Here is a 13813-nt window from a genome sequence, read left to right as displayed (position 1 = left end):
TTCAAACAGAAAGTCACAAAAATTATAATCATCCTCATCAGTTCACTCAGTCCCATGTAATTAATTTATTTTTCATCTTGATCTTTTGTTAGCACTTTTATGAATTCATCAGTTTTCCATTAGAGTTCTGAAAATGCTTATTCATTCAGTTCAGCAGTATAGTCAGTTACCAGAAACCTGTACTTGTCAGAGTCTTTTCCATGAATTCCTTGAAGATGAAACCCTTTTATAGAAACATTTTTGCAGAAGCATCAGAGTACACCCAGAACTGTCTGTAAATGAAAAAAGATGTAAAAATGATTACAGTTAAAGATTTGATGAACGTTCATAATAATGCAATTGACAAGGAAATTTAGTTATTTCTGAGATATACATTTTAAAGTAATAACTAGAATTATGACTTATAACATTATACCAGAACGTATAAGATTTTTAGAAATTTCATGTAATGTCTGAAACATATTAACATATTTCCATACAAATAACCCAAAGAAAGTTTAGTATTAGTTGGTTTTTTTGTTTCTTTGTTTGTTTTTTTATACTGCAGGTTCTTATTAGTCATCAATTTTATACACATCAGTGTATACATGTCAATCCCAATCGCCCAATTCAGCACACCACCATCCCCACCCCACCGCATTTTCCCACCTTGGTGTCCATATGTGTGTTCTCTGCATCTGTGTCTCAACTTCTGCCCTGCAAACTGGTTCATCTGTACCACTTTTCTAGGTTCCACATGCATGCGTTAATATACGATATTTGTTTTTCTCTTTCTGACTTACTTCACTCTGTATGACAGTCCCTGGATCCATCCACGTCTCAACAAATGACTCAGTTTCGTTCCTTTTTATGACTGAGTAATATTCCATTGTATATATGTACCACATCTTCTTTATCCATTCGTCTGTCGATGGGCCTTTAGGTTGCTTCCATGACCTGGCTATTGTAAACAGTGCTGCAATGAACATTGGGGTGCATGTGTCTTTTTGAATGATGGTTTTCTCTGGGTATATGCCCAGTAGTGGGATTGCTGGATCATATGGTAATTCTATTTTTAGTTTTTTAAGGAACCTCCATACTGTTCTCCATAGTGGCTGTATCAATTTACATTCCCACCAACAGTGCAAGAGGGTTCCCTTTTTTCCACACCCTCTCCAGCATTTGTTGTTTGTAGATTTTCTGATGATCCCCATTCTAACTGGTGTGAGGTGACACCTCATTGTAGTTTTGATTTGCATTTCTCTAATAATTAGTGATGTTGAGCAGCTTTTCATGTGCTTCTTGGCCATCTGTTTGTCTTCTTCGGAAAAATGTCTATTTAGGTCTTCTGCCCATTTTTGGATTGGGTTGTTTGTTTCTTTAATATTGAGCTGCATGAGCTGTTTATATATTTTGGAGATTAATCCTTTGTCCATTGATTTGCTTGCAAATATTTTCTCCCATTCTGAGGGCTGTCTTTTCATTTTGTTTATGGTTTCCTTTGCTATGCAAAAGCTTTGAAGTTTCATTAGGTCCCATTTGTTTATTTTTGTATTTATTTCCATTACTCTAGGAGATGCATCAAAAAAGATCTTGCTGTGATTTATGTCAAAGAGTGTTCTTCCTATGTTTTCCTCTAAGAGTTTTATAGTGTCCGGTCTTATATTTAGGTCTCCAATCCATTTTGAGATTATTTTTGTGTATGGTGTTAGGGAGTGTTCTAATTTCATTCTTTTACATGTAACTGTCCAGTTTTCCCAGCACCACTTATTGAAGAGACTGTCTTTTCTCCATTGTATATCTTTGCCTCCTTTGTCATAGATTACTTGACCATAGGTGCGTGGGTTTATCTCTGGGCTTTCTGTCCTGTTCCATTGATCTATATTTCTGTTTTTGTGCCAGTAGCATATTGCCTTGATTACTGTAGCTTTGTAGTATAGTCTGAAGTCAGGGAGTCTGATTCCTCCAGCTCCGTTTCTTTCCCTCAAGACTGCTTTGGCTATTTGGGGTCTTTTGTGTCTCCAATCAAATTTTAAGATGATTTGTTCTAGTTCTGTAAAAAATGCCATTGGTAATTTGATAGGAATTGCATTGAATCTGTAGATTGCTTTGGGTGGTATAGTCATTTTCACAATATTGATTCTTCCAATCCAAGAACATGGTATATCTCTCCATCTGTTTGTATCATCTTTAATTTCTTTCATCAGTGTCTTATAGTTTTCTGCATACAGGTCTTTTGTCTCCCTAGGTGGGCTTATTCCTAGGTATTTTATTCTTTTTGTTGCAATGGTAAATGGGAGTATTTCCACAATTTCTGTTTCAGATCTTTCATCATTGGTGTATAGGAATGCAAGAGATTTCTGTGCATTAATTTTGTATCCTGCAACTTTACCAAATTCATTGATTAGCTCTAGTAGTTTTCTGGTGGCATCTTTAGGATTCTCTATGTATAGTATCATGCCATCTGCAAACAGTGACAGTTTTACTTCTTCTTTTCCAATTTGTATTCTTTTTATTTCTTTTTCTTCTCTGATTGCTGTGGCTAGGACTTCCAAAACTATGTTGAATAATAGTGGCGAGAGTGGACATCCTTGTTGCGTTCCTAATCCTAGAGGAAATGCTTTCAGTTTTTCACCATTGAGAATGATGTTTGCTGTGGGTTTGTCGTATATGGCCTTTATTATGTTGAGGTAGGTTCCCTCTATGCCCACTTTCTGGAGAGTTTTTATCATAAATGGGTGTTGAATTTTGTCAAAAGCTTTTTCTGCATCTATTGAGATGATCATATGGTTTTTCTTCTTCAATTTGTTAATACGGTGTATCACATTGATTGATTTGCGTATACTGAAGAATCCTTGCATCCCTGGGATAAATCCCACTTGATTGTGGTGTATGATCCTTTTAATGTGTTGTTGGATTTTGTTTGCTAGTATTTTGTTGAGGATTTTTGCATATATATTCATCAGTGATATTGGTCTGTAATTTTCTTTTTTTGTAGTGTCTTTGTCTGGTTTTGGTATCAGGGTGATGGTGGCCTCATAGAATGAGTTTGGGAGTGTTCCTTCCTCTGCAATTTTTTGGAAGAGTTTGAGAAGGATGGGTGTTAGCTCTTCTCTAAATGTTTGATAGAATTCACCTGTGAAGCCATCTGGTCCTGGACTTTTGTTTGTTGGAAGATTTTTAATCACAGTTTCAATTTCATTACTTGTGATTGGTCTGTTCATATTTTCTGTTTCTTCCTGGTTCAGTCTTGGAAGGTTATACCTTTCTAAGAATGTGTCCATTTCTTCCAGGTTGTCCATTTTATTGGCATAGAGTTCCTTGTAGTAGCCTCTTAGGATGCTTTGTATTTCTACGGTGTCTTTTGTAACTTCTCCTTTTTCATTTCTAATTTTATTGATTTGAGTCCTCTCCCTCTTTTTCTTCATGAGTCTGGCTAATGGTTTATCAATTTTGTTTATCTTCTCATAGAACCGGCTTTTAGTTTTATTGATCTTTGCTATTGTTTTCCTTGTTTCTATTTCATTTATTTCTGCTCTGATCTTTATGATTTCTTTCCTTCTGCTAACTTTGGGTTTTGTTTGTTCTTCTTTCTCTAGTTCCTTTAGGTGTAAGGTTAGATTGTTTACTTGAGATTTTTCTTGTTTCTTGAGGTAGGCTTGTATAGCTATAAACTTCCCTCTTAGAACTGCTTTTGCTGCATCTCATAGGTTTTGGATTTTCATATTTTCATTGTCATTTGTCTCTAGGTGTTTTTTGATTTCCTCTTTGATTTCTTCAGTGATCTCTTGGTTATTTAGTAACGTATTGTTTAGCCTCCATGTGTTTGTGCTTTTCACTTTTCTTTCCCTGTAATTCATTTCTAATCTCATAGCGTTGTGGTCAGAAAAGATGCTTGATATGATTTCAGTTTTCTTAAATTTACTGAGGCTTGATTTGTGACCCAAGATGTGATCTATCCTGGAGAATGTTCCATGTGCACTTGAGAAGAAAGTGTATCTGCTACTTTTGGGTGGAATGTTCTTTAAATATCAATTAAATCTATCTGGTCTATTGTGTCATTTAAAGCTTGTGCTTCCTTATTTATTTTCTGTTTGGATGATCTGTCCATTGGTGTAAGTGGGGTGTTAAAGTCCCCTACTATTTTTCGTTTGTTTGTTTTCTTGTGACTTTATTTCTTCCTTATCAGCAAGATGTACACACCAATAATTCTATCACAAGCAAACCAAATTTTCGATTGTAAAGTTGCTTGTGATAGGCAAAGTTGCTCAAGATACTTGTAAAGGCCTTCATTGTTTTGGATTTCTCTGAGCTTATATCCAAAATAGTTACCACTTTATCACATTCAACTGTCCACTTATACTCTGAGTGACCAGAGGCCCAAGACCAAAGCTTGATTTGGAAGGTTGATTGGTTTGAAGGGCACCGTGTTTTGTTAAAGTCCCCTACTATTATTGTGTTACTGTCGATTTCCCCTTTCATGGTTGTTAGCATTTGCCTTATATATTGAAATGCTCCTATGCTGGGTGCATAAACATTTATAATTGTTATATCTTCTTCTTGGATTGATCCTGTGATCATTTTGTAGTGGCCTTCCTTATCTCTTGTAACAGTCTTTATTTTAAAGTCTATTTTGCCTGCGATGAGTATTGCTACTCCAGCTTTCTTTTGATTTCCATTTGCATGGAATATCTTTTTCCATCCCTTCACTTTCAGTCTGTATGTGTCCCTAGGTCTGAAATGGGTCTTTTGTAGACAGCATATATATGGGTCCTGTTTTTGTATCCATTAAGCCAGTCTGTGTCTTTTGGTTGGGGCATTTAATCCATTTACATTCAAGGTTATTATTGACATGTATGTTCCTATTACCATTTTCTTAATTGTTTTGGGTTTGTTTTTGTGGGCCTTTTTCTTCCCTTGTGTTTCCTGCCTAGGGAAGTTTCTTTAGCATTTGTTGTAAAGCTGGTTTGGTGATGCTGAATTCTCTTAGTTTTTGCTTGTCTGAAAAACTTTTGATTTCTCCTTTGAATCTGAATGAGACCCTTGCCGGGTAGAATAATCTTGGTTGTAGGTCTTTCTCTGTCATCACTTGAAGTATATCCTGCCACTCCCTTCTGGCCTGCAGAGTTTCTGCTGAAAAATCAGCTGATAACCTTATGGAAATTCCTTTGTGTGTTATTTTTTGTTTTTCCCTTGCTGCTTTTAATATTTTTTCTTTGAATTTAATTTTTGTTGGTTTTATTAATATGTGTCTTGGTGTGTTTCTCCTAGGGTTTATCCTTTATGGGACTCTCTCTGCTTCCTGGACTTGGGTGACTATTTCCTTTTCCATGTTAGGGAAGTTTTCCACTATAATTTCTTCAAATATTTTCTCAGACTCTTTCTTTTTCTCTTCTTCTTCTGGTACCCCCATAATTCGAATGTTCATGCATTTAGTGTTGTCCCAGAGGTCTTTGAGATTGTCTTCAATTATTTTTATTCTTTTTTATTTTTTCTGTTCCTTGGCCATTATTTCCACCATTTTGTCTTCCAACTCACTTATTCGTTCTTTTCCTTCATTTATTCTGTTATTGATTCCTTCTAGTGTATTTTTCATTTCAGTTATTGTGTTGTTCCTCTCTGTTTGTTTGTTCTTTAGTTCTTCTAGATCTTCAGTAAACATTTCTTATATTTTCTCAATCCATGACTCCATTCTGTTTCCAAGATTCTGGATCATCTTTACTATCATTACTCTGAATTCTTTTTCAGGTACATTGCCTATTTCCTCTTCATTTATTTTGTCTTGTAGGTTTTTACCTTGCTCCTTCATCTGTGACATATTTTTTTTATGAGTGGGATTGTGTTCCTGTCTTACTCGTTGTCTGGCCTCAGGCTTCCAACACTGCAGTTTGTAGGATGTTGGGTAGAGCTGGGTCTTGGTGCTGAGATGAGGACCTCCAGGACACCTCATTCTGATAAATAGTCCCTGGCATCTGAGGTTCTCTTTTACTCCAGTGGTTTGGATTCGGAGCTCCCACTACAGGAGCTTTGGCCCTACCCCTGGCTTATGAACCAAGGTCCTGCAAGTTGTGTGGGGCAGCCAAAAAAAAAAAAAAGAAAAGGAGGACAATAACAAAGTAAAAAATAAAATTAGAGTAGGAAACTAACAGCTGTGTTAGAAAAAATATAAAAACATAGATGAAACAACACCCGGAAGGTAAAACAGAACCACAATAGTAAAAAAGAGGAGGAGAAAAAAAAAAAGTGCAGATCAGCTGACAGTTCTCTTAGTTTTATTTTATATGACAATGTCTTTGTTTTTATTCTTGAAAAATATTTTCACTGGATGCTGAATTTAGGATTAATGTTTTGTTTGCTTCTTACACTCTCTACTGTCTTCTGTAATTTCCAATGAAAATCATTGAGTTTGCACCATGGCTTCCCTCTGTGTAATGGGTTTTTATCTGACTGCTATCAGGATTTTCTCTTTATCTTTGGTTTGGTTTTCAACAATGTGACTGCAGTGAAACTGGACATAGTTTTCCTGTTTTGAGTTCACTGAGCTTCTTGGATTGGTAAAGTTAAGTCTTATACCAAATTTGGAAGATTTTCAGCCATTATAGCTTTAATATTTTTTAATGCCTATTCTGTACCTCTTCTCCTCATGAAACACCAATTATACATATGTTAGACTTTTATTCTTCTTCTTCAGGTCCATGAATTCATGAGAATCTGTTCCATATTCCCCAGTCTTTTTCTTATCTGTCTTTTAGATTGGATCATTTCTATTTATCTGTCTTCAAGTTTACTGACTCTTCTGTATTTTCCATTCTACTACTAAGAACATACAGTGAATTTAAAAATTTTAATTATGGTGTTTTTAAGTTGTAGTATTTCTATTTAGTTCTCTATTTAGTTCTTTTTTTAAAAATAGTTTTCATTTCTCAGCAGAGATTTTCTACCTTTTCATTCATTGTGATAATATTTTTCTTTATTTTGTTGAGGATAGTTTCTTTATATGGTTAGAATTTTTGGATTATACCCTGACCATTGTGAATAATTGGTTGTAGATATCCTGCAGTCTATTATTTCTTCTGAAGATAGTTGTTGTTTTGCTTCAGAATAGAATTAATTTGATGACTGAAACTGCAAACTCTGTCTCTTGTATAGTAGCTCAAACCTTAGTGTTTTTTTTGTTTGTTTTTCTTTGCTGGTGTGCTTAGAGTCTACCATATGCATGTGTAATTCACTGGTCATCCAGATACTTGGGAAGAGTGTATGTACAAATTTTGGGCTCTGCCTCTCTGAATCACTCCTTGTAGGAAATTTTCTGCTCGCTTTCCAGTAGCTGTGGTTGCCCTACATTCTGTTCTTTGGTCCTTTTCTTCAAAAAAGACTTAATTTTTATATTAAAGATTTTCTCACCCTGAGTGACCCTGACTTCAGCCTGCCTTTAGACAGAAGGCATACAAATTATTAACTCACTTGTACCAATCCCTTCTATGAAATCTCAGCTCCTCTCCAGAATTTGACTGCTTGAGTTTACCCCCTAGCACCTTTGGATATTTGATTTTTATTTGCATATTTTATCCATGTTTTACAGTTATCTGTCATAGGCTAGGGTCTGGTAGGAGCTTTCTTGGTCATATTAGAAGTGGAAACATAATTTAAAATAAAACCAATTTCTTCCCTTCTAAGATGGAACAACTACGATCTACCCATTATCCATGGAATCTCAAAATTTGGTGCTAAGAGTATATTTGGAAAAGAATACAAACCCAGTTAAACTCTACTATGTAAAAATTACCAGAAAACTATGTAAACAAGTAAACATAAATATAAAGTATAATAAATACTTCAGATAAAATTCCGCTTCAAGCTCATTAACAGTATTTAAGGAGCCTAGTATGAATTGTGAGATGTAACATTTAAGAACAGATGAGAGAAGATTCGTCCAAAGCTTCTGAAAATAGGTACTAGTCCACTGATATTCTCTAAGACTTTAAGTGGTTCTTGCTGGAACTCTAAACCCCCAAAGCTCATCTCAGATGAAGTTCTCTAATACTGGCTATAGAGTGGGGAGAGAGAAAGTAATACTAATGTACATGAATCCAGTGATGGCAGTGGGAAATAGTTATCTGTGGAGATATGTCAGATGCCCAAAGAAGTATTTGTGGAACAAATGCAAGAACCACTGGTTTAAACTTCTATTGAAACATGAATAGAAGGTATGAATGGAAAAGTTATTTTGTATAATTGAAGAGTTCTATATGGGATATATATTAGGTCTGCATGCATGACTTCTGAATCAGAAGTAGGAGGAACCTTTTTAAGAGGAAGGAAAGCTGAGTTTCTTGATCTTTTCTGAAATGTAGCCCGTTTTCTGTCTCCAGTCTGTTTCATTGCTGATTGTCCAATGACAATCTGGAAAGGACAGGAATCTGAGAGGCTAAAAGGGAGGGAAACTGTACAGGGACTAGGGTCAGTTCTAAACCCTGACAGACAGCTCAAAACCAATTAATTAATCTTTGACAAGTATAAAATTTAGTTGCTGGTAATGTGAAAAACTTAAATTATTGCAGCTGAGTGTCTTTATAGCCCATGAGCTTGGAAAAGGAAAATTAGATCTGGGTGCATTCATGAGCTGGACCAAGCTGGTTTACCGGTTTAAGCATCTCTACTGATGGTGTACTTGCTGTTGGTGGGGACATGGCAGTCCATGAAAAGGTCTTTGAAAGGCTCCAGGAGAGCTCTGTGTTCTGCTCCTAGAGGAGTCCCCAGCCAGGCAAACTTGGAAGGTCTAGAATTTTACTGGAAACCAGGGGCTTGCCGTGACTCAAAGAAACTTTTGCAATTGTTCATTATGGAGCCTCCCCTTGAAAGGTCTCCATATTTTTATTCAGCTTGATGTTTTAGTTGGCCTGGGGTCACTTTGGCTAGAGAATTTCTGCCTTTTCTTTAGGCTGTTTTCTGGAGAACAAAGTCACTCTTTCAGTTCCCTTTACAAAGGTCCCAGCAACCCCCAGGCTGTATTGACCCCTTCAAGCCTCTGTAGGTCTCCCAGTATTCGCCTCTTTTTTTGAGGGGAGATGGTCAGAATTGCCAAGGATTTACTTACTACCCTTGCAAAGATATTTATCTGAATAAGTGAGTGATTTTCTGCTTGCATTAAGAGGAGTGAGTAGAAATCCCCCTAGGAGGGCAAACTCTAAATTATCTTCCTCTTGTCTTTTTATAATTCCTGATCCCCAAAACTTTACCCATTACCCAATACTATGTCACCATATGATTTTGTGACAGCCAGTGTTTCAGGTCTTTGTAGTAAAATGGATGCTGATTGGGATGTCGGGTTACTCTGGGATGTAGGGCTACTCTGGAGACATCATCTGGCCACAGCAATGGAGACATCACTGGCCACAGTCAGACACCAAAGACATCCAAGCCCTCTCATTTAAAGGCAGTCATACTCTTTCTTTTTTTCTTTCCAGATTTATTGAGATATAATTGACATACAACATTGTGTAAGTTTAAGGTATACAGCATAATGAGGTGACTTACATACAACATGAAATGATTATCACAATAATTTAGTCAACATCCATCATCTCATATGGTTACAAAATTAAAGGAATAGAAGAAAACTTTTTTCCTTGTGATGAGAACTCTTAGGATTTATTCTCTTATCAAATGTCATATATATATATAACATTCAGCAGTGTTAATTATATTTATGATTGACATACAATACTATCTTAGTTCCTGTTACACAACACAGTGAATCAATATTTCTGTACATTTCAAAATGGTCACCATGATAAGTCTGGTTATATCACCATACAGAGATATTATTTAGTTATTGACTATATTCTCCTTACTGTACATTTCATATCCATGACTCATTTATTTTGCAGCTGGAAGTTTGTACCTCTTAATTTTCCTCATCTTTGTCATTCCTCTCCTCACCTCCTCACCTATGTCAACCACCTATTTGTTCTCTGTATCTATGACTCTGTTTCTGGTTTGTTATATTTGTTCATTTGTTTTGTTTTTTTCAGATTCCACATATAAGTGAAATCATACATTATTTGTCTATATCTGACTTATTTCACTTAGCATAATACCCTCTAGATCCATCCATATTGTCATAAATAGCAAGATTTCATTCTTTTTTTATGGCTGAATAATATTCCATTGTATATATATATACACCACATCTTTATCCACTCATCTATTGATGGGCACTTAGGTTGCTTCCATATCTTGGCTATTGTAAATAATGCTGCAATGAACATAGGGATGCATATATCTTTTTGAATTAGTGTTTTTGTTTTCTTTGGATAAATACCCAGGAGTGGAATTGCTGGATCATGTGGTAGTTCTCTTTTTAATTTTTTGAGGAATCTCTATACTGTTTTCCACAGTAGCTGCAACAGTTTACATTCCCACCAACAGTGCACAGGGTTCCATTTTCTCCACATCCTCACCAACACTTGTTATTTGTTGTCTTGTTGATAATAGCCATCCTGACAGATGTGAGGTGATATTTTATTGTGGTTTTGATTTGCATTTCCTTGATGATTAGTGATGTTGAACATCTTTTCATGTTCCTGTTGGCATCTGTATGTCTTCTTTGGAAAAATGTCTATTCAGTCATTTTTTAATCAGTATTTTTTTTTATGTTGAGTTGTATGAGTTCTTTGTTTATTTTGGACATTAACCTTTTATTGGATATATTGTTTGCAAATATCCTCTCCCATTCAGTAGGTGGCCTTTTAATTTTGTTGATAAAGCAATCATACTCTTGAGCATCATCCTGTTCCAGTCTGAACTGGTGAGTTTTCATCATTTCTCTAGACTCTAGCCTTGGGAATTCTGAACTTAACTCTGGAATTTCACATTCCCTCTGTTTCTGCCCATTGTGGTGTTTACCTCAGAAACTATCCTCCGTGTTTCTCGCTCTAGACTTCAGAGCTGATTTCCAATTTTGATCTGCCTAGAGAGGGTGTTTCAACAGGAAACTTTGTTTCTCAATACCAACAGTCTTTGTGAGATAATTTATTTGCGACTATTCTGGGGAGACATCTTAAATAGAAAGAAAGAAAAAATGGCAATTTTTAAAAGAATATTATGTGTTAAAAAGAAACTATAAAGAGTTTCTTTCATTTGGAGTGTAGTAAAAACAGAGTAACAGACACTACTATGGGAATGTAGATTGGTACAAATTTCCTGAAGGGCAATATAGAAAAATATTTGAGGAAACTTAAAAATGTGCTTATCTGCAAATTACCCTTCTAGAAATTTTATCCATATAAAATAAATTGAGACACTAAATATTTATTTAAACTGATTTCATTATAAGTAATTAACATAACCCAAGTGCTCCAAATGGGAACTAGATAGATATTAAATTGAACTATATGAAATTACTGACAGTTGACAAATGTTGACCTACAAAACAGCTTTTTTATGGTTCAACCTAATGAACTGTGGAAGGTTCACATGATAGACTTCTATGCAGGTATTGAAAAGCATATTTTTAAAGAATATTTAACGCTCATGAATAATTATTGTGTAACAAAGGTAGGATATAAAAATAAGTATATAGCCTGAGATCTCCATTTTATTTTATTAAAATACACCTACATACATGGTCAGAAAAATGACTGAAAGAAAACATTCGTATTAATAGTAGTTCTATGAGTGATTGGATTATTAATTTTTTGTTTTACATTTGTCTTTATACTTTGCTGTCTTCCCCAAATTTGTGTGGTTATAATAATACTAGTATTCTTCATTTCCTCCTACAGTCATACAGTTAGCATTTTCCATGTTATTGCATATTTTCCAAAATCATTTTAATGGATTCACAATAATCTCTGCAGTAGAATTCCATCAATTATTTAAATATCTCTCAATAGTAGGCTTTTAGGCTGTTCCCTCCTTCCCTCCCTTCTCTCCCTCCTCCCTCCCTTCCTCCCTCCCTCCCATCCTTCCTCCCTCCTTCCTTCCCTCCTTCCTTCCCCCTTCCTTCCTTCCTTCCTTCCTTCCTTCCTTCCTTCCTTCCTTCCTTCCTTCCTTCCTTCCTTTCTTCCTTCCCTTCTTATACAAATAAGGCAAGACTCTCTTTCCCACATTTTGGATTATTTCCATAAAATACAGACCCAGAGTTAAAGTGTCTGTTAGGCATGGAAGGGGGAGGTGGAGAGAATGTACTAGAAGCTGAATGTCGCCAAGTACTTCTTGAGAACCTTACCCCAAACCCTGTCAGCCTTTTGAAGTACTGGAAAGACACTGTTGTAACACTGTTCTTGTTGTTAGTGGAAACGTGATCATTTCCCACATTTCTGGTTCCAAGGCAGCAGCATTTAAAAAGCTCAGCTCAGGTGGAACAGCTTATTAGTGTTTGCATTCCTGCTAAACCTGGGAGAAAAACTTACGGAATCAGATAAAAACATTGCCAGTGTGTCACACATAACTTCCCAGTTTTCATTCTTTCTCTTGTTCAGATAGCATTTATATACCTTCAGCCGCCCAGTGCTTGCTTGGCATAAACCCACCTGGTAGCCCACATCTGAGGGGTCTGGAGGGAGACTGTGTTAGCGCTGGGCTGCTTAGAGCCCTTTCACTTGTGAGGAAGTTCTGTTGTGTGATGAGGATCAGTGTGATAAAAGAGGCATTGTGTTCTTCACCCACTGGTAAAACGTGTTGGAGAAATACTGTCTCCTCGTCAGAAAGCTTTGGTGCCTGGACACATGACTTTCAACCGGTAGTCCATCTTGTTTTTGCTTGAACACAGGAGGGTATAGGAAGTCACAGTACACACAAGGGCAGCATCCCATAGCTTTCAGGGTATTTGGGAGATAGACCACCTCCATCCCTCAGACCTGGCTGCCCCATGTGAATGGGTGTCTGCTGAGGGCCTGGCACAGCTGGGGGGCTGCTAGACCAAGCCAGCTGCAGGACAACTTGGGGGTGTGGGAGCTCTCTTAGGGGACAGTTAACAGCTGTATGGCAAAGCCCAGGAGAAAGCAGCCACTGTCTGCTGGTTTGTTCACAAGCATTTATTGAGCTTTTGCTATGTATCAGATGTTATGCTGGGTCCGGAAATAGCAGCTGAATAAAACATGCTTCCTGCTTTCCAGGAGCTCATGTGAATGGATGAGACAGGCAAGTAAATGGATCATTTAGAGCCCAGGGGGTCATTTAGAGCCCAGGAGAGAACACAAGAGGAAGAAGGAGAGTATTGTGGGGGACACACAGGAAAAGTGCCAGGATTGGGAAGTTTCCAGAGGAGGCAAGATATTGAAGAATGAGAAGTATGCTGCTTCCAGGTGGTGGAAAATAAAAGAAGGACACGCCCTTCCACAGAGGGGCAGCCAAAACTGCAAGGCTGGGGTTGTGGAAACATCTCTCTGAGTGCTGGGCAGACACATTTGCTGACCCCTCGATTGTACCACTGACTTTGCAGCCACCGACAGTGAGCTGTGGCTGCCTCATTTGTAGCCTCTGACAGCAGAGTAAGGGGCTACCTGAAGGAAATAAATCATACATGTCTGAGTCTGATCACCAGCAGTGTCCTTCGTTCTTCATTAAGATCTTTTTTTTCCTTTTTGAAGTTCTTGAGTGACAATAATATGATTAGCTATCTCTAATTATGAAAATGACTCATGCTTATCATTAAAACTTCAAACAATACATGAAAATATAAGGAAGAAAGTAGGCATCACCTCAAATCCTTCAACCTAGAGATCACCACTTTGGCAAACATCCTTCCACATGTCCTTGTATATACCCACACTGAAACACTTCTACAGAAATGGCACGCATTTCAGGTTAACAGACATTTATTGTACCG

The sequence above is a fragment of the Eschrichtius robustus genome, chromosome 2, assembly GCF_028021215.1.
Source record: "Eschrichtius robustus isolate mEscRob2 chromosome 2, mEscRob2.pri, whole genome shotgun sequence".
Lineage (NCBI taxonomy): Eukaryota > Metazoa > Chordata > Mammalia > Artiodactyla > Eschrichtiidae > Eschrichtius > Eschrichtius robustus.
Note: the sequence above shows the minus strand (reverse complement) of the source record.